The sequence below is a fragment of the Phyllobates terribilis genome, unplaced genomic scaffold (genome assembly GCF_046119375.1).
Source record: "Phyllobates terribilis strain yellow unplaced genomic scaffold, ASM4611937v1 Scaffold_4__5_contigs__length_816908805, whole genome shotgun sequence".
NCBI lineage: Eukaryota > Metazoa > Chordata > Amphibia > Anura > Dendrobatidae > Phyllobates > Phyllobates terribilis.
In genome coordinates this window covers 271,524,050-271,545,945 of record NW_027362764.1, presented here as the reverse complement: position 1 = coordinate 271,545,945, position 21,896 = coordinate 271,524,050, and the positions used below count along the sequence as shown (strand labels likewise).

At 47.8% G+C, this 21,896-nt stretch overlaps 1 protein-coding gene across 2 annotated transcripts in view; it reads right to left on the bottom strand.

Annotated features, from left to right (window-relative positions):
• Positions 1–21,896, bottom strand: part of POU6F2 (POU class 6 homeobox 2) — a 758,703-nt gene that overhangs the window by 169,111 nt on the left and 567,696 nt on the right. The window lies entirely within an intron of this gene.

Below are 21,896 nucleotides of genomic sequence, written 5' to 3'. Positions count from 1 at the left end.
TCTTTCATGTACATGGATCAGTCGTCCTGGTCCCTTGGCAGAGAAACAGCCCCAAAGCATGATGTTTCCACCCCCATGCTTCACAGTAGGTATGGTGTTCTTTGAAAGCAACTCGGCATTCTTTCTCCTCCAAACACGACGAGTTGTGTTTCTACCAAACAGTTCTACTTTGGTTTCATCTGACCATATGACATTCTCCCAACACTCTTCTGGATCATCCAAATGCTCTCTAGCAAACTTCAGACAGGCCGGACATGTAATGGCTTAAGCAGGGGGATACGTCTGATACTGCAGGATCTGAGTCCCTGGCGGCGTAGTGTGTTACTGATGGTCGCCTGTGTAACGTTGGTCCCAGCTCTCTGCAGGTCATTCACTAGGTCCCCCCGGGGGGTTCTAGGATTTTTGCTCACCGTTCTTGAGATCATTTTGACCCCACGGGGTGAGATCTTGTGTAGAGCCCCAGATCGAGGGAGATTATCAGTGGTCTTGTATGTCTTCCATTTTCTAATTATTGCTCCCACAGTTGATTTCTTCACACCAAGCTGCTTTCCTATTGCAGATTCAGTCTTCCCAGCCTGGTGCAGGGCTACAATTTTGTTTCTGGGGTCCTTCGACACCCTTTGGTCTTCATGTAGCACCCTGAGGATTCGGCTGCTACAGGGGTATTGCACCTCAACCCTGAGGTGTGATATTCCACTCCCGGGTAAGGATGGAGTGTGGAACTGAGCTCAGAAAGCTGCATGCACTACACACATCCCATTTCCGAGGATCAGACCAACGGTACTCCCACTTAGAAATGTGCAGGTACGACCGAGTCTGTTCCTGGCTGGAGTGGGAGGGGGGTGGTACATCCCAGTAGTGTAGGGGCAGATAGGGGGAGCAGCCTGGGTAAAGTTAGGAGCTCATTGGGTGCTGGTCACCTGAGCTCACACATAGAGGGAGTATATAAGGTGGGCACCATCTTAGGACAGGGTCTTTGCAGAGGAGTCTTTTGTAGAAGGCTGGTCAGTCTGTCAGTCTTTTGCAGAGAGGAGTCAGCCAGTCAGCCAGAGTGAGAGAGGAGAAGAGAGAGAGGCCCAGAGGCGCAGAGGGGACCCCAAGAGCCCATAAGAGAGCTAATAGGGTGAAGGGTCGGCAACAGGGTACCGGATCCCAAGCTGGCAGAGGCTACAGCACACCTTAGCCAGGAACCGGAGGCCGTGGGCAGGATCTGCCACGGCCACCCACCACATCCACCCTGAAGGCAAACCACGTGTAGGGTCAGGGAACCCAAGGCCAAGGGTCTCCCAACAGAAGGCCCGAGGGAGCTGGACCTAGGTGGATCCCTGGTGGGGACGGCCAGAAGAAAGGACAAGAAGGAGGGCTCAGGGACACGCTCCGGACTTGCTTGGGGGTTGGCTGAATCCAGGACCTGGTGGACGCAGCACGGCTCGGGTGGTCACTTAAGGCCGGAGTGACCGGAATATCTGCAGTAAGTAAACACCCTGAACTGCACAACCCGACTCTGTCTTTCATTATCATCCACGCTGCACCACCACAACCCCCATCCTCTGCACCTGACCCCCTGAGGCCATACCCCTCCCGTTGGGGGTTATACTACCTAAAGCTGCACCAACACCATCAGCCTCAGCGGACCCTGCTGCAGCGGCGGCCGTAGTGACCGCAATTCAACGGGTGGCGTAGTCGACATAACGAACTTTGTAACATCTGTAGGACTGCCACATACTCTGAGCTTGACACCCTGGGCACGGACCGGGTCACAGCCACTCGGAGACTACAACCCCCATCTGATCCGGCTCCGGGTATTCCCCTAAAGAATATGGCCCAGGGGGCGCGTCAACTTTGGCGTAGTCGGCAGGATCACGTGCCCGCAACACCTGGGTACTGCGTGCCTGAAGAAAAGAACAAGTTTACCTCAAAAAGAAGTCTCCTGCCGGTTCCGGAGGGTCCCCGCCATCGGACTCCGTCACAGATCGATTCCCGCCGGTTGTCCGCCATTAACAGCTTTTTCCCGCCATCTGCAGAGTTTCCCGCCACTGGGAGACGATTCCCGCCATTTCCAAAGGTTTCCCGCCTTGGAAGAGCGGACGCCATTATGGGCGTGCCAGAGGGTGGCAAGAGGCCACCTCCCATCGTGGGCCAGGACCGAAAATGGCGGCAAAAGTGGAAACCGCCCCCATCAACAGAGACTGTGATGCTAGAGGTGTCTGTCAGCGTGAAAGAACTGACCCTGGAGCTGACAATCACCAAGTGGCCCCGGGACTGCCCTCGAAGTGGGAGGACTGAGAAGGAGAGAGCAAAGATGGGTGTCGCCTGGAGCAGTCTGGAGAGAGCGCACCCGGAGACAAGAAGCCTAGAGCTGAGTCCAGAAGAAGCTTACCCAGAGATGGAAGAAGAGCAGAGCAGCACCGGCCCGCTGGCCAGGAGCCTGCTGGAGACAACGGAAGGAGAGCAGAGCAGCACCGACCCGTTGGTCAGGAGCCTGCTAGAAGCAACGACCCCACTAGGCTTAGTGGAGGTCTTGGCACAGCTCCCCCGAGATCGGGAGTGTGCACAGACTGCGCTGGAGGGCCTCGCACGGAGGATGGCCCGGGTGCAACGAGAGACGTTGGCGGAGTGGAGCCGAGAGATGGCCCAGCGGACCGAGACTCGTCAGCGGAGCACGCCACCCGAGACGAGGAGACAGACCGCCTCTGAGGATGGCGCAGGAGGACTGAAGGCCGGAGACGGCGCCGAGAAGGGAGCCGAGCGAAAGGAGGTAGGTAAAGGGGACGTTTCTACCCCAAACCGGGAAACCGCGTACCTGCCCCAGCTCCCCGTCGCAGAGCCCGAAGTACCCCCTGCCGTGCCCGTAACCGCAACGTCACCGCCACAGACTAGGCCTCAACCGGAAGCCGCGGCCGCGACCCCTGTGACGTCACACGCCTCGACCCCGAGCGTGACCAAGCAGGAAGTACCACCAGCCTGGTCGCAGGGCCTAGTACCCCCGGGCGCCGCAATACCAACAGCGCCCCCTACCTCCACGGAGCCACCGGCCTGGTCGCAGGGCCAAGTAGCCCAGGGCGCCGCCGTCCTTACGGTGCCCTTCACTTTCCAGGTGCCCCAGGCCTGGCCGCAAGGCCTGGGCAACCCGGGCGCCACCACCACCGCGCCCATAAAACCAAGAAGATCTGTTCGCCCAGCATACGTGCCCGGATGGGCAGCCCTTTATATGGCCACCGGAGTTTCACCATCCCCGACTCCGGAAAGAGAGACCCCTAGACGAGCCCCTGATTCCGGTTCCAAAGCCCGTAAAAAGGATCTCGCCCCCGCTAGAGGAGGCACAGTTTGAGTGGGACCCCACCGGAGAAGACCTCATGGGGTTCACTCAGGAGACCCGGGCAGCTGCAGCGGAGCGTGCAGAGTGCTGCCGGCAGCAGCTCGAGGTCTTTGAGAGGGAGCGGAGAGAGAGGCGGGTCCGGGAACAACAAGCCCAAATAAAGAGCGCGGAGCAGAAGAGCCGGGCCAGGAGGAGTCCCCGTGCAGCTCATGGTCCCCCTTCCACCGGGACTGTGATCAAGTTTAATATGCAGCACGGGTGGGGCTTCATCCGAGATCACCGCACCCCAGGTGACGTCTTCGTGACCAGAAGAGACGTTGAGTCCCACCTACCGGAGGGACACAGAGGTCGTGACCTGTATGTAGGGGACGAGGTCACCTTCACCCGGCACAAGTGTGCCAAAGGACCCTACGCCCTCCACGTGCATCGCCTGACGGAGGAGGAGCTGCGGTGTGAGGAGGAGCAAGAGGACCCGGACGGGTCTGAAACTGAAACTGTCCACAAAGAAGGAGCAGGAGGACGCCGTCGTTGAGTACGGTAGAGAAGAGACTGTATATAGTTACCCGTCAGGGTATAAGAACTGTTACTGCTGCTAGTTAAAATATAGTCCCCGTAGGGACCAGCAAATTGAACTGTTCCAGTGTGTCCCATTTCCCTCTGACCGAGGACTGAGAGCGGTCATCCCTATTCCCATTACCTGGCCGAGGACTGAGAGCGGCCATATCACCTTGTATATAGTTGCGCTTCCTAAAGCGCCCCCTACCGGTTTTATAGGAAAACCATTTTTCTAGAGAGACTGTCGCACTTTACCCGGTCACAAGTTGCACCGTGACCGGAGGTACCAGAGACAAGAGTGTTATTTATGAAAAGTTTTATATGAAAAGTTTTATATGATGTTTTATTATGTTGTTTATGCAAAAATTGTATGTTTTGGTGTTGTTTATATCTTACAGCCCGAGGACGTGCTGTGATTTACCAGGGGGGAATGTAGCACCCTGAGGATTCGGCTGCTACAGGGGTATTGCACCTCAACCCTGAGGTGTGATATTCCACTCCCGGGTAAGGATGGAGTGTGGAACTGAGCTCAGAAAGCTGCATGCACTACACACATCCCATTTCCGAGGATCAGACCAACGGTACTCCCACTTAGAAATGTGCAGGTACGACCGAGTCTGTTCCTGGCTGGAGTGGGAGGGGGGTGGTACATCCCAGTAGTGTAGGGGCAGATAGGGGGAGCAGCCTGGGTAAAGTTAGGAGCTCATTGGGTGCTGGTCACCTGAGCTCACACATAGAGGGAGTATATAAGGTGGGCACCATCTTAGGACAGGGTCTTTGCAGAGGAGTCTTTTGTAGAAGGCTGGTCAGTCTGTCAGTCTTTTGCAGAGAGGAGTCAGCCAGTCAGCCAGAGTGAGAGAGGAGAAGAGAGAGAGGCCCAGAGGCGCAGAGGGGACCCCAAGAGCCCATAAGAGAGCTAATAGGGTGAAGGGTCGGCAACAGGGTACCGGATCCCAAGCTGGCAGAGGCTACAGCACACCTTAGCCAGGAACCGGAGGCCGTGGGCAGGATCTGCCACGGCCACCCACCACATCCACCCTGAAGGCAAACCACGTGTAGGGTCAGGGAACCCAAGGCCAAGGGTCTCCCAACAGAAGGCCCGAGGGAGCTGGACCTAGGTGGATCCCTGGTGGGGACGGCCAGAAGAAAGGACAAGAAGGAGGGCTCAGGGACACGCTCCGGACTTGCTTGGGGGTTGGCTGAATCCAGGACCTGGTGGACGCAGCACGGCTCGGGTGGTCACTTAAGGCCGGAGTGACCGGAATATCTGCAGTAAGTAAACACCCTGAACTGCACAACCCGACTCTGTCTTTCATTATCATCCACGCTGCACCACCACAACCCCCATCCTCTGCACCTGACCCCCTGAGGCCATACCCCTCCCGTTGGGGGTTATACTACCTAAAGCTGCACCAACACCATCAGCCTCAGCGGACCCTGCTGCAGCGGCGGCCGTAGTGACCGCAATTCAACGGGTGGCGTAGTCGACATAACGAACTTTGTAACATCTGTAGGACTGCCACATACTCTGAGCTTGACACCCTGGGCACGGACCGGGTCACAGCCACTCGGAGACTACAACCCCCATCTGATCCGGCTCCGGGTATTCCCCTAAAGAATATGGCCCAGGGGGCGCGTCATTCACCATAGTGGAGTTTGGAGTGTGACTGTTTGAGGTTGCAGACAGGAGTCTTTTATACTGATAACGAGTTCAAACAGGTGCCAGTACTACAGGTAATGAGTAGAGGACAGAGGAGCCTCTTAAAGAAGAAGAAGTTACAGGTCTGTGAGAGCCAGAAATCTTTCTTGTTTGTAATTGACCAAATACTTATTTTCCACCAAAATTTGAAAAAAATTTCTTTCCAAATCAGACAATTTGATTTTCAGGATTTGTTTCTCATTTTGTCTCTCATAGTGGAGTTTTACCTATGATGTCAATTACAGGCCTCTCTCATCTTTTTAAGTGGGAGAACTTGCACAATTGGTGGCTGACTAAATACTTTTTTCCACACTGTATAGAGTGCCAATTTCTGATGCTTTTCTAAAAATTCCATCATCTGTGGACACTAAATCTTGAAAACATAAACTGTTGGGGGGCTTGGAGGATTTAAGTTGATAAACACTGGTCTAGGTGATACAGATAGGCTGCTGTTTAAGAGGATGGTCCAGACTACATAGCCACACTGCTATTTTAGGGGGTGGTTTAGGCTATATACAAATCTTGCTGTTATTGAGGACAATGCAGGCAACACGCCAGGAGAGAAAACTAAGGCATAGAGGATGATTCAGACTGTATTGACAGATTGATCTTATAGGTAGTCTAAACATGCTGCTATTATGAAAGTGTTATTACCAAAATCACAATGTGGTCTTATAATAATGTAAACATATATTAAAAGGATTGTCCACTACTTGGAAAACATCTTCTGAATCCATATGCTTCCCCACAGTAAAATAATAACACTTATACTCTCATCTTGTGCCAGCGCCATTCCAGCAGTGTCGGCACTGGCTCTATCAAGGATTGCTTAGCATTGTTTTGTCACATGATCTGTAAAGCCAATTGGAGCTGGTTTCAATATCCCCGCCTTCGGACAAATCAAGTAATCTGGAGGAAGTGAGTGGATCTTCAGTAGGGCCTTTGATGGTGAGGATAGCCTGGGCTGCCAGAAGACCCCAAGTCTCCCATGATGTCTGGCATCTTCTTTAGTTGGCGCAGAGGCCGGCAGTTGACTTTACTGTAACAGCCACGAGTGGTGCATAACGACACTGCCATGAACCGCTAGTGACAGGCATGATGACATCAGCTGGGTCTGTGGGTCTCTGCGCCGCAATGCAGTTCAGCTAAATGTGTGTCTTCTGATGCGTATACAACTGAAATAGGCACTGGCGTTGGTGGGCCCCCCTTTTGCACTGTCAATATGCTCCTACAAGAAGCTATGTTATCAATATTCTTTTGTCAGTGTCAAACTGAGGCATATGATTGGTTGTAAAAGTCAGGTGACTAGAATATTGTGTGATCAGTAGTAGTAGGCAAACCCAAACGATAAAGTTTGTGGTCCATACACGGACTTCGAACACGGACATCTCACAGAAGTCCTTGCTACAGTATGGGTTCAGCAGCCCGAACAAAGCTTTGTTGAAAGGCTGCGGCACAGCAATCAACAAGCTTTTCCGGTGTCGGCACTTCTGACCCCATCACAACCATGCCAAGTATTGGCATGGCTGTGATTGGCTGGTGCATCATGTGAAAAAAAAAAAGACGTGGGATTTCCCCTATTTTTGTTAACAAGCAAAGGTGAAGTCTGCTGTCTCGGCTGGTTATCAAAAATAGAGAGGCCCCCACACCGTTTTTGTTATTATTTAAACAAATAATTTAAAAAAACAGCTTGAGGTCCCCCATATTTTTGACAACCAGCCAAAGTAAAGCAGACAGCTGAGGGCTGGTATTCTCAAGGTGGGAAGGTCCATAGTTATTATGCCCTTTCCAGCCTAAAAATAACAGCCCGCAGCTGCCCCAGAAAAGGCACACAGCCGCAGCTGCCCCAGAAATGGTGCATACATTCCATGCGCCAATTCTGGCGCTTTGTCCGACTCTTCCAGCTTGATCTGTTGAGTTACCGGGTTAGTAATGGGGGTGTCTGGTAGACGCTGCCCCATTACTAACTTCTGGGCTTGATGTCAGCGGACATTGCACAACTGACATCAACATCCAAAATATTACACTGTTTGCCAACGCACCAGGGCAAGCGGGAAGAGCTTGGCAAAGCGCCAGAATTGGCGCATCTAATGGATGCACCTTTTCTGGGGCAGCTGCAGGCTGCTATTTTTAGGTTGTCAAGGGTCCAATAACCATGCGCCTTCCCAGTCTGAGAATACCAGCCTCCAGCTGTCTGCTCTAAATTGGCTGGTTACGAACATGAGGGGGATCCCAAACCATTTTTTTAAATTATTTATTTAAATAATTTAAAAAATTGGTGTGGGGGCCCCTCTATTTTTTGATAACTAGCTAAGATAAAGCAGCTGTCTGCTTTACCTGTGCTGGTTATCAATATAGGGGAGACCCCACGTCATTTTTTTTCTTGCCCTATCCATTTTTTTTTTTCGCTATTCCACTTTTTTTCACAATCCACATTTGTTTGCAGGGCAATTGTCCTGCTCTTACACACATTTTGCTTCCTTTTTCTGCTTACTAGCGGTTGCTACGAACATTTTACAGCCACTTTACAACGTGAAGTTCGGTTCAGGTTCTTATTTTACATGGGGTTCAGGGCCGTGGTTAAGTTCAGGTACCGAACCAAATTTTTTTTAAAGTCTGGCCAGACTTGCAGGACCCGAACTTCCACCGGTCCGCCTAGCATTAGTCATCAGTTAAACATCTCATGACACACAGGAGGAGATCACTAGAGTGTAGTGATGAGCGAGCATTAAAATGCTTGGGTACTCATTGTTCGAGCCAAGCAAATTGGAATGCTCAAGTGCTCGGTCCGAGTAACGAGTCTAATGTAAGTCTATGGGAAACTCGAGCATTTTTCCAGCGGCTACCCCCAGAGGTCTGCAGAGGGCATAAAAATTGACCAAATCGATGGGAACAGTGCTCAAATTGCATGAGAACAGCATGGGGAAGACCCGTGGAAGCACTTCTGAATCCCAGGTCACTGCTGTCAACAATGTTGTCAGAGGTATTACACCACTTTTACAGACTCACAATAAAGCATACAAAAACGAAACCAAAATGGATTTTCCTGGGATATATGTTAAGGAACATCCTTTCCAGGATGATGACTTGTACAGTATATAAGACAAAATAAATATACAAAAACAAAAATGCTCCTCCACACCTTGGGCTATATTCACACATAGTGTTTTTGATGTGTTTTTGCACTTTTGTATTGATTTCAACCAAGACAAATGCATTCACCGAGAAATGTCATTTTAAAATTTTACAACCTTATCTGGCCATGTGGTGTGTGACACATCATCAGACACATCCTGTTTCATTTATGATGGAGGGACTCTGAAAGTCATAAAGCCTATTTTTATAGGGCCATCAGGCGGCCCTTACTATTCTTAAAATGCCAGCAGTCAGCCCTCACTATTGTTAGAGGGCAATCAGACGGCTATGCTTTGTTGTTCCCATTAATAAAGAGTGGGTTTCCTATACTGTTATTGCGTATGCAGTGACTGCAAGGGCTCACAAAAATTTGGATGCAACCCAATACCCCTTTGAAGAGACATAGAGGAGGGTCTTAGTGAAAAAAAAAGGTTCCCATTATAAAAGAGTGGGTCTCCTATAGTGGTAATGCCCATGCTGTAACTGCATGGGCTGCCAAAATTTGGGAAAAACCCCACTAACAATTTAAAGACACACAGAGCTGGGCCACAGTAACGACATGTTCTCATTAGAAAGGAGAGGGTCTGCTATACAGTTATAGGGTATGCAGTGAGTCCAAAAGCTGTCGAAATGAAAGAAAAACCCCACTAACAATTTAAACACAAATAGAGCTGGGCTACAGTAACGGCATGCTCCCATTAGAAAGGAGCGGGTCTGCTATTCAGTTACAGAGTAGAGAGTGAGTCCAACCGCTGTCAAAATTTAGGAAAAACACCAATAACAATTTAAAGACACATAGAGAGGGGCCTCAGTACCGACATATTCCCAGTAGAAAGGAGTGGGTCTCTTATACTGTTTGCTTATGCAGTGAAGCAACGGCTGTCAAAAATTTGGAGGAACTCCACTGCCCCTTGCAAGAGACATAGAGGTCGAAGGGCCTCCTGAAATTAATGCTCCCATTAATAGGAAGTGGGTCTCTTCTACTGTTTGCCTATGCAATGAAGTAATGGCTGCCAAAAATTTGGAGGTACTCCAATGTCCCTTGCAAGAGATGTAGATATGTTGATATGGTACATATGGTGGTGATATGGTTGTGGCGATGAGGATGCGGAGAAGGAGGAGGACAGGAGCAAATAAACAAAATCAGGATGCGTATACCCATGTATGGGTGTGAGGACAGAGATGCATGGAAATAGAGTTAGACCTCCGTAAAAAAGACGCTGTATTTGATTTTGTGGTACACTGCTATCATTCGGTGGTGTTGAGAAGTCTGGCCCAATCCAGCCCTTGTTCATTTTTACATGAGTCAGCCTATCAGCATTTTCAGTAGACAGGCAGATGCCTATCGGTTAAAAAATCCACCAGCGGCACTAAAAACCCACTCTCACAAAACCCTAGCGGCAGGGCAGGCCAGGACCACGAGAGAGCCAGTTCAGGCAACGTGACCAGCTTGGATATCCAATAATTAAAAGGTACAGAGGAATCACGGAGGATGTTGGTACGGTTGTCAAGGTACTCCCTCACCATCTTCCAAAACTTTTCCCTCCTTGGGAGAGTACCCCACGCCTCAGGGCCTGATGGGAGGGTCTAAGAAAACTGTCCAAGAACTTTGACAGTGTTCCCCTGCCTCTGCTGGATTGCATTTGTGTCTCTCTCACCTGTACTCCTTGGTTGTCCAACAAACTGTGACCTCTGCCGCCAGCGTTTTCAGATGGGAATTATTTAAATAATTCCACAACAAGGGCCTTCTCGTACTTCCCCATTTTATTAGGCCTGCCCTGCATAGTAATAAGAGACAGAAAGTTCTCATTGAAGCGTGGGTCTAGACGTGTCACCAACCAACAATGACCGTCACCCGAAATTTGGACAACGCGAGGGTCACGGGAAAGGCAGCGAAAAATAAACTCAGCAATGTGTGCCAGACTGCAAAGAGGCAAGACTTCAGTGTCCTCACCAAAAGGACAACTGACCATGCTCTCCTCCTCATCCTCTTCCTCCTCCTCCCTGTCCTCAGGCCATCCACGCTGAACAGACAGTATGGCAGTTGTACAGGTAGTACTGTCTATAGAGCAGGAAACTAGCTCCTGTTCTTCCTCTTCCTCCTCCTCCTCTTCCTCATTGTCACCCAATCCACGTTGGGATGAGATGAGGCTGGGCTGTGTGGAATCACCCTGTATGGTCCCTTGCTCCATCTCATCGTGCTCCGCCTGCAATGGTTGGTTAGGTGGACTTTCCCAGTAACTGCGTTGTTGAGGGCACGGTTAATGTTGTGGGACACGAGTTTGTGTAATGCGGGGACGGCACACCGAGAGAAATAATGGCGGCTGGGGACCGAGTACTGAGGGACGGCCACTGCCATCAGGTTGCGGAAAGCTTCCGTCTCCACGAGCTTAAAAGGCAACATTTCGAGCACAAGCAATCGCGAAATGTGGGAATTTAGAAGTGTGGCCTGTGGGGCATTGGCTGCGTATTTGCACTTGCGTTCCAAGGATTGGGGTAGGGACAACTGAATGCTGCGCTGGGACAAGGATGTGGACGTGCTTGCTGATGGTGCTATTTGAGAGTGTGCAACGACAGGTGCAGGGCGGGAGGCATCTTGGCATGCGCCATGGACCGGGGATGGGTGTGCACTCACAACAGCGGAAGAAGCAGTGGTGTCACCTGCAGACACTGTTTCTGGCCCATGGGGTTTGGCCCACTTAGTTGGGTTCTTTGCTGCCATGTGCCTGATCATGCTGGTGGTGGTCAGGCTGCTAGTTTTGCTACCCCTACTGATGCTGGCCCGTCAGGTGGTGCAAATGGCCTTTTTGGGTTTATCTGCAGAGTCTATAAAAAATAACCAGACTCTGGAAGACCTAACAGTTGTACTGGCAACTTCTGTCATTTTGGTGTTACGAGGAACGCTTTCCCGCATTGTGTCTGCAGCCACCACACTGCTTCTTCCTGCCTGTTGTGGTGCTACGCCTCCCTCCCCCTGTGTGCTGCTGTCCTCACTCTGTATGTCCCCCTGCCAGGTTGGATCAATTACTATATTATCCACCACCTCGTCTTCCACTTCCGCACCCTGGTCATCCACCTGACTTTCTGGCAATTGGGTCTCATCGTCATCCACCTCTTGCGACAGTAATTGCACTTTCCCACCGTCGCCTTCGTATGACCGTGGCTGCTCCAATATTTGGGCATCGCTACATGCGTTCTCCCCTTGACTCACTTGAATCTGGCAAGGCGAGAGGCCCGAATCTACAAATGGAAAAGTAAACAGCTCTTCTGAGTGTCCAAGTGTGGGATAAGTTTTCTCCGGGCACTCGGCATGGTGGGAAGAAGGAGGGTGAGGAATATGTGGTCCAGACTCATGGCTACTGAGACCTGACCTTGTGGAAGACAGGGTGGTGGTGGTGGTGGTGGCAAAGGGACTGGAAGCATTATCTGCTATCCAACCAACAACCTTTTGACTACTCTGGGTTCAATAGTGGTGTACTCTGGTCCCCTAGTAATTGGGACAGGAAGGTCAAGCGACAAGATATGGGTGTTTGTTGTGGCACAATTTCAGCTTGCCCACGGCAACGGCCTCGGCCTCTACATGCACCATCACCATCACGTCCACTTCCCCGTCCCTTGTCACGCACTTTGCCCATTTTAAATGGAGGACAATATTTTCCACGTTCACGAGAAATGGCTGATTTTGGAACGCAGTTATGTGTGATATGTCTGACAGAGAACCATGATTTTAAATAGCCGGCCTGTAATTTACTAATATTATTCTACGCAGAGACCTAGTGTGAATAACTTGACCGAAAAACTGCAGCAGAATGGAAATGGAAGAAATAGCTGATTTTGGAACACTCTTATATGTGATATGTCTGACAGAGAACCACGGTTTTAAATGGCAGGCCTGTAATTTACTAATACTCTTCTTCACAGACACCTAGTGTGAATAGCTTGACCGAGACACTGCAACAAAATGAAAATGGAAGAAATGGCTGATTTTGGAACACTCTTATAGGTGATATGTCTGACAGAGAACCATGGTTTTAAATAGCAGGCCTGTAATTTACTAATACTATTCTTCACAGACATTTGGTGTGAGTAGCTTGACCGACACACTGCAACAGAATGGAAATGGAAGAAATGGCTGATTTTGCAACAGTCTTAATAGTGATATGTCTGACACAGAACCATGGTTTTAAATAGCAGGCCTGTAATTTATTAATACTATTCTTCACAGACACCTAGTGTGAATAGCTTGACTGACGAACTGCAATGAAATGAAAATGGAAGAAATGGCTGATTTTGGAACACTCTCCTAGGTGATATGTCTGACAGAGAACCACGGTTTTAAATAGTAGTTTTGTAATTTACTAATATTATTCTACACAGAGACCTAGTGTGAATAGCTTGACCGACACACTGCAACAGATTGGAAATGGAAGAAATGGCTTATTTTGGAACAGTCTTATAGGTGATATGTCTGACAGAGATGATCTTAAGAAAGATAGTTTTGCATACCTTGCCCATACTGTTCTAATAAACAAAATAAAGTAAGTGTGAACAGGAGTAAGATGTATGACTGCATATTGTACAAAGAAAATAATACAGCAGCACTCTTTATACATACAGTATGATTTATGCAAACATGCGATATATGAAACTGAAATTGCCCCACTGCTGCATTCTTTTGTATGTATATTAAACAGTCATAGCTTGCACCTGCTTATACTTTATTCTGTTACGAGATTCTGATCAGTTTTTTTTCTTGTAGTATACTATTAGAGGTGAAAAAAACCCACATCCCACATTTTTGTTATAACCCTTTACAGAAAAAGACTAATCTTCTACAGAATAGAAAAAGTTTGGAACCACATTTTGCTTCTATTGCGCAACCTGATGCATATTTATTATCTGTAACGTATTCTTTTTAATCTCTTCAGGAGTCTTTCATGGGTGCTAATAATTAAACAGGATATTATTTACATCACAATATGGATTCCTGGCCATCTAATTTTATGGTTTAGGTCCTAGCATTCACGGCTGATTAGTCTTTAATTTCATAAATACTTACACATTAGGTATGAAACAAATTTTTCTCTCACACTATTAGCATGTCATTATTTTTCATAGCATGAAATAACATTTCATTTTCGGATTAAGGAACTGATTGAAGTTTACTTAGGTGAAATTTTTCAAGCACATAAAAAAACATGGGTGTTTATTAACTACCCACCACATATTTAAATAGCTTTTATAATAAGCAACATTCTCTGAAGAATATAGGTAAGACCCATAGATGAACTAATGTTACTAGATCGAAGACCTAATGGTATTCACGTGACCATATGAAATATAGGGCTGTGTATGAAAATTTGGAGAAGACAGAAGCAGTGAAGACCGCTTCAGGCTTCTTTCCTTTTAGTGGTTGTCTGGTCTAATTTCTCTGTGTGGCTGAAGACTTATGAATCACCCCAGTGCATGCACTGTGCGCTGCAAAGATTCACCAGTTTCTGATCCAGGAACGGCGGTGATGTACATGTTATGCATAGTCCTGGCCAGAACCCATCTAGTGAGTGCGACTTGGCTCCATACTCTTGTATGGAGCCAGGCCGAGTCCTATTTAGTGACACGGCTGTCCAAAGGGCGCATTCGTCTAATGGGCATGGCCTCTCTCAATACCAGTGTATGGAGCAAGGCTACGCCCACTAGATATGCATACTCACAGCCAGAGCCTAACCTATACATGCCTGCCGGCCCCGGCTCAGAAACCAGCGAATCCCCGCAGCAAACAGTGCGTGCGCTAGGGGAATTCACATGTTTATAGTCGCACAGAATAACTGCAGACTTATCAATTTAGACTGGACAATGCCTTTATGTCACGCAAGGTGTAGGAAAGACTAAGTGCAACACGAAGGGAAGGGGGAAAAGGGGGCCCAGACTCTAGGGAAAGGGGGTAGTGGAGACCTCCTAGGCTGACCTATATCACCCTACCTCCCCTAACATCCCTATATTGGTTGTGTACCAATCGCTGCACAGGAACCTCGACCTGTCTTTCCCTGGCATTTAGCCCTGGCTAGGGAAGGAAGGGAATGAGCGCTAGTCAATCCCCACTGACAACTAAAGACAACAAGGGGGAAAAAACAAGGGAAGATAGCTTAGCTTTAGTCAACTTCAGAGAGATGAACACATGTCCTCTTAGCACCTGAGAGGAAGAAGTACTGCACTAGCTCCAAGCCTTCACAAGGGGTCATGTGAGTATCTCCGGCACCTCCCTTTAGCAAACAGCAGGTAGGGAGCCACTGGGTCCTAGAGAGACAGCTTCTAAGAAGGTGTCTGTAATGCCAAGCGAAGAGATCTCCTGCAACCAACTGCAGGGTGACTGTCTGTCATTTCCGACACACCCGTGACACTTTAATGTGCAGTCTCATAAACTTTTGCTGTACATATGAAATTCTGCAGGTTTAAGGACCATTATTCATTTATGCTTCTTAAAGTGGTTAAAGAGAACCAGACAGCTGATACATGCTGCATGATCCACGGGCAGCATAAATCAGACACTGACTGCATGTTCTTAGTCAGGTATGTTTCTTCTCACCCACTGCTGGTGACTGGCAGGTGTCTCACTATATGCGCATATAGGGAAAGACCTGTCTATTTCATGGGAGCAAGTGGGGAGAAGCCGCCTGTCTGACTAGTGTCCAACGTGTCTTGGTCCCCGGCGACTTTTAAAGTATTTTCTTCTCTGAAATACTGCAGTGTTTCAGAGTCAAACATACCTGGCTGAGATCATGCAATCAGTGCCTGATAAATGCTGCCCATGGATCGGGCAGCATGTATATGCTCTTAGGCTATGTGCCCACGATGCAGAAATGAAGCAGAAAATTTCTGCAGCATTTCTGCATCTCCCTGGCAGAAAAAACGCATGCAGATTGTGCATGCGTTTTTCCTGCAGAATACATGCGGATCCACATGCAGATTCACATGCGTTTCCGCATGCAGATTGACAAGCGCTTTCCAGGCGATAGCATCACTTGGAAAGTGCTTGACAACTAAGTCACACTGTATAAATCCATGCAAACAGCATGGATTTATACAGTGTGAACCGTAAAAATAAAATAAAATAAAGCTATACTCACCCCCGATGCCCCGGCGTGGCTGCAGCGCTGCTTCCTGGCTTGTTCCTGGCTGCCGGCATATCGCAAGACAGAGCGGTGAAGGGCCTGCGGTCACATGACTGTGACGTCACCGCAGGTCTTCAAGCGATGCCGGCATTCAGAGAGAAGCCTTCGGAAAGGTGAGTATAAACTTTTATTTGTTATTTTATTCTTTTTTTACAGGTACAATGGTACCCAGGTCTGGATGAGAGTCTTCTCTCCTCCAGAACTGGGTACCATCCGCACATAGAGACGCATATAGAATCCGCTTGTCAAATGTACAGACGCGCATTCTATGCGTCTCAATGCAAGTCAATGGCGGCCATTCCGCTGCGCTTCCGCAAAATTAAATGACATGCTGCGGATTTTTGTACGCAGCATAAACGCTGCGGAAAAATCCGCAGCATGTGCATAGAACATGCGGAATCCCCTTGAGGACCTTGGGGTACGGATTACCTAGGGTTTCACAAGTGTTTACGCTGCCGAAATTCCGCAGCATAAACGCTTGAAAAACGCTACGTGGGCACCCAGCCTCATAAGTTCTCTTTAAGTAGTCAATATTTAAAAATAGAAATGATAGCTGGGTCAGAGTCCAGGAGAGTTGGGCAGCATAAACATGGGAAGCAAATGAAGAAACAAAATCAAAGGTCAAGCCACAGTGAGCATCAGTGGATTAATCCAGAAGGGTCATCAAAAAACTAGTTGGCCCAAAAAGCTAGGTTGCAGTCCAGAATATCCCACCGGGAAGAATAAACATAATACAATAGCTGGCACAAGCTACAACAAACATAATTTTACATTTACACTTGCAAAACACAGCTGTTAAAAAGGAGCTGTCACTTGCTACAAAAAATTGAAGTGAATAGCTTGTATAAATCCCTGAACTCCCATGATTCTGATAGTCTTTTTCGTTTTATGCTGAATCACTCTGTTGCAGAGATATTCACATTTGTTGCCTTTGGAGGGCTGTATGTGAAACCTCTGCTTGCAAACCCACTGGACCTTTCTCTGGAGGCGTGTGCTTTGACCCTTCCTTCCCAGATGCAGACAATCACAGTTTGGTAAGTGATCTAGCAGTTTAGCAGTCTAAAACACTGCCAAGCTGTGACTGGCAGTGTCTGGGAGGGGTGAAATCGGTGCCACCTGAGGAAATTCTGAAGGAACGTGCTGTTGGTCTGCAAGCAGTGATTTCACATACTGCACTCCAAAATCTATAAATATAAATATCTCTGCAATGTAGTGACACAGCGCAAAACAGAAAATAGCGGCAGAAGAAGAGGTAGTCAGAGAGTCAGGCTGACCTGAAGTTTATGTGCACAGAACGTTAATTAATACAATCGCTCTGTGTGCACAGAATCTCATTGTTATAGGCTGTACATCTCCTGGTTACACATGCTCATGTGCTGCCAATGAAGATTATTTTAATGTCAGCATGAATGAGTCAATTACCTGACAAATGAGCACTTTGCTTGTTCATTGGATAACTTCTGTCCTGTTTACACAAGTTGATAATTGGCAAACGAGCATTCTAATGAATACTCATTGCTGATTATCGGCTCATCTAAATGAGCCTCAAAACTTTACACTTAAAACGTGGGGTCAAGACCACGAATTGGAGACTTAACATATAATGTAGTTTAGACTTACAGCTTCTCCAACCAAGTTGTATGAAGGGTCGGACTGGACCACCGGATAACCGGAGAATCTTCCAGTGGGCCCGCTCATCTAGGACCCACTCATCCACAGCACTTCTCATTTGCCGAAGTGCAGCTCCTTCACATTGACTGCGTTTGCCTGCTTCTTTATTTTGTTCTCATGCACGCTCCTTAGAGAGCGGTGCACTCTTAATTCTGTAACCAGCTGCACTGCTCATTGGCACATGTGAAGTTCAGCTCCTTCATATGGCCTGCCAACTTCAGTACTGATCGTTATCGCACGCACCACTCTTCAGAGAGCAGTGTGCACATACTACTCTAGAGTCAGCACAATCACAGCTGACTGTGTGCTGATCAGAATGCTGTGCATCTGTGTCTTCGACTCTTCCCTGGGGCTTAATGGACAGTGGTGCTGACAGCTGCCTTTATCCTAACACTGACTGGTTGAAGTGCAGCCAATCAGCATTAGTTTTGCTTGTGTAACCTCAACAGCACAGCTCAGGCAAGGAGCTGTGCCCCAGCATGATAGTATGATTTTGTAATGGAGAAGCTGAGAGAGAATGAGATGGTTTCCTGCTGCCCTGCATGAGTACATTTTGTCCTAACTTGTTCTCCAGCATCAGCACTGTCATTTCATTAAGTGTCTCATACAATTAGGGTAAGGGGCCTTCAGGCTATTAGGGCTGACAGTCACGAATGGGGGCCCTCAGAGTATAAGGGGTGACACAGTATGCAAGGGGGCCCTCAGGTAATTAAGGGTGACAGTGTGCAAGGGACCCCTCAGGTAATTAGGGGTGTCACAGTGGGGAAGGGGTCCCTCAAAATATTAGAGGTAACACAGTGGGGAAGGGGGCCCTCAGAGTATAAGGGGTGATACAGTATGCAAGGGGCCCTTCAAGTAATTAGGGGTGACACATTGGGGAAGGAGGCCCTAAGAGTATTAGTGTGTGACACAGTGGGGAAGGTGGCCCCTCAGGTATTTAGGGGTGCCACAGTGTATGAGGGGCCCTCAGGTTATAAAGTTTGTCATAGTGTGCTAGGGTCCCCTCAGGTAATAAGGGGTTACACAGTATATGAGGGTGCCCTCAGGTAATAAGGGGTGACACAGTGTGCGAAGGGGCCCTGTGGTAAATTCCCTGAAGTGGAGTCGCAATTTAAACAAGAGGATCTTTTGTGGTGTAGTATATAGAGGAGGTATCCCGTGTGGTGTAGTATATAGAGGAGGTATCCCGTGTGGTGTAGTATATAGAGGATGTGTCCCGTGTGGTGTAGTATATAGATGTGTCCTGTGTGGTGTATTATATAGAGGATGTGTCCCATCTGGTGTAGTATATAGAGGATGTGTGTGGTGTAGAATATACAGGATGTTTCCCGTGTGGTGTAGTATACAGAGATTGTGTCCTGTGTGGTGTAGTATATAGGGGATGTGTCACATGTGGTGTAATATATAGAGGATATGTGGGGTAGAATATAGAGGATGTGTCCTCTGTGGGTGTATAGAGGATGTGTCCCGTGTGGTGTAGTATATAGAGGATGTGTCCCATGTGGTGTAGTATATAGAGGATGTGTCCTGTGTGGTGTAGTATATAGTGGATGTGTCCCGTGTGGTGTAGTATATAGAGGATGTGTCCCGTGTGGTGTAGTATATAGAGGATGTGTGTGGTGTAGAATATAGAGGATGTGTCCCGTGTGGTGTAGTATATAGAGGATGTGTCCTGTGTGGTGTAGTATATAGTGGATGTGTCCCGTGTGGTGTAGTATATAGAGGATGTGTCCCGTGTGGTGTAGTATATAGAGGATGTGTGTGGTGTAGGATATAGAGGATGTGTCCCGTGTGGTGTAGTATATAGAGGATGTGTCCTGTGTGGTGTAGTATATAGAGGATATGTCACGTGTGGTATAATATATAGAGGATGTGTGGCATAGTATATAGAGGATGTGTCCTGTGTGGTATAGTGTATAGAGGATGTGTCTCGTGTGGTGAAGTATATAGAGGATGTGTCCTGTGTATATGTACTGTAGGGTGGGCTCCAAGAATTAATTTTCTTTGGTGGGCCCAAGGTACTCCAGTCCGACACTGGTGGTATGGCTACAGTGGGAAAGGGCATTTGCCTAGTAGAAAAAGGTGTAGCCTAAATGTGACACCGTGTGCCAGAAAATGCACCAACATTTTGCCACAAGTAATAGGTGGTGCAAAATTAATATAGACAGTCTAAAGATGCACCAGGTTTATCAAATGCCATAAAAGAGATTGATATATTATAAACCTGTCTAGTCTAAGTTTATACATTCTAAATCAGTAGGGGGGAACCGCCGGCCCACAGGCTGTTTACGACCCGCTGTGACCTTTTCTCGGACCTCCAATCAGATTCCCGGGGACCAAAGTGCTTGGGCCGACAGCTTCTGGCCCTTTCATTTCTTATTACTCTGCTAGCATGCACCCACAGAATTTATTACAGGATGCTGTGGCACGTGAAATGGAACATTACGTCGGGCAGAACAAACTCTGTTAGCAGAGTTATCACGCAATGCGCTAGTGTCCCACAAAAGAAGACAGCAGAAGCGTATCCTGTGATATGCATGCCCCAGCCCAGTGTCTCCAATAATGTATATGCCCTAGCACAATGTTTCCAGTGATGTATATGCCCAGGCCAGTATCTCCAATGATGTACAGTATATGCCTCAGCCTAGTGTCTCCAGTGAGATTTATGCCACAGTCCAGTGTCTCCTGTCATGTGTATGCCCCACCTCGTGTCTCCTGTCAAGTGTATGCCCCAACCCCGTGTCTCTTGTCATGTGTATTTCCCAGCCCAGTGTCTCCTATCATGTGTATGCCCCAGCTCAATGTCTCCTGCCATGTGTATGCCTCAGCCCCTTGTCTTCTATCATGTGTATGCCCCAACCTCGTGTCTCCTGTCATATGTAGGCCCTAGCCAAGTGTCATCTGTCATGTGTATGCCCCAACCCCGGTGTCTCCTGCCATGTATATGCCACAACCTCTTTGTCTCCTATGTGATGTATATACAGCAGCCTCAGTGTCTCCTGTGTGATGTATAGACAGCAGTCTCAGTGTTTCCTGTGTGATAAATACACAGCAGTCTCAGTGTCTCTTGTATCATGTATGTAGAGTGAATATATGTGCAATATGTATCCAATCTCCTGATTGGCACTTTAGATTTCTTCATCTGCGCAAGCATGATATTTTATATATTCTGATTAGTGAAATCGACCTTTTCATCGCGCAAGAGCGATGTCCTCTTATTGCGATTGTTCTTCGCTGTCTCTTTAGCACGCAGGCGTTAGCACGTTGTGACTGTGACCCAGAAGCAATTTCCTATTGGCAGTGCGAATCTTCAATGATGATCCCCAGATGACATCCTATGTTTCTCTAATCTTGTGGTATGTATGTATACATTTTTACCAATGATGGTGATTCCACTTGATTGATTTAATGGTCCACCAATGATATGCGATAATAGATTAACTGAGTAACTATGAAAGTATATGAATTTGACCTTCTTCAGGATTATGCCTATTGGCTGACCTTATATGACATCAGAACCAAACCTTTAAAAGATCATGTAGTCTGCATGAAATCTCATTATAGCCTTAACCCCCTGATGATGCCAGTCCTTTGTGAAACATGTTGGGGAGGCTAAAAATTGATCCTTTTTAACATTAGCATAGGTCAGTTAGTTAGTCAATGAGAATACACTGTTGTTAGCAGAGTATTGGGTCCGCGGTCACTAGGAATTGATTACTTGATTATAAGTGCAATATATGTTGGGAAGAGCCTCATCAAATAAAGTGATACTTATTGTACAGCTGTTGAGATAGTGTGCATTATACCCCTACATACTGGACTATCTACTGACCCTTGTGATTTTTAAAATCTGCACTATGAATTCCTATTAACCCCTTTCCTGACCTTGGACATACTGAGTACTACATGGTTAGGAAGTGCTTCCCAACCTTGGACATAATGAGTGCGTCAAGGCGATTTTGCGAGTACAGAGGCTGTGCAGACATGATCGCTGCAGGATGTAAGCTGATTCTGACAGCTTACACCCGACTAGTGTTGAGCCACCCCCGTAGTGTTCGAGTTCGGTTCGGTTCGTCGAACACCCGTGTGTTCGCCGAACTGTTCGTCGAACACCTTCGAACACCGTTAAAACCAATGGCAGGCAAACAAAAACACATAGAAACACATAGAAAACACCTTCAAAGGTGTCCAAAAGCTGACAAACTGCTCAGAAGACACAACTAACACATGGAAAAGTGACAAGTACATATAGTCATGCGAAAAGAAAAGAGGTGGAGGAGTAAAAGGAGGGGGAGACACAGATATAGGCATGTCATGCCCTTCTAAAATCCAAAAAGTGAGAAGCCGA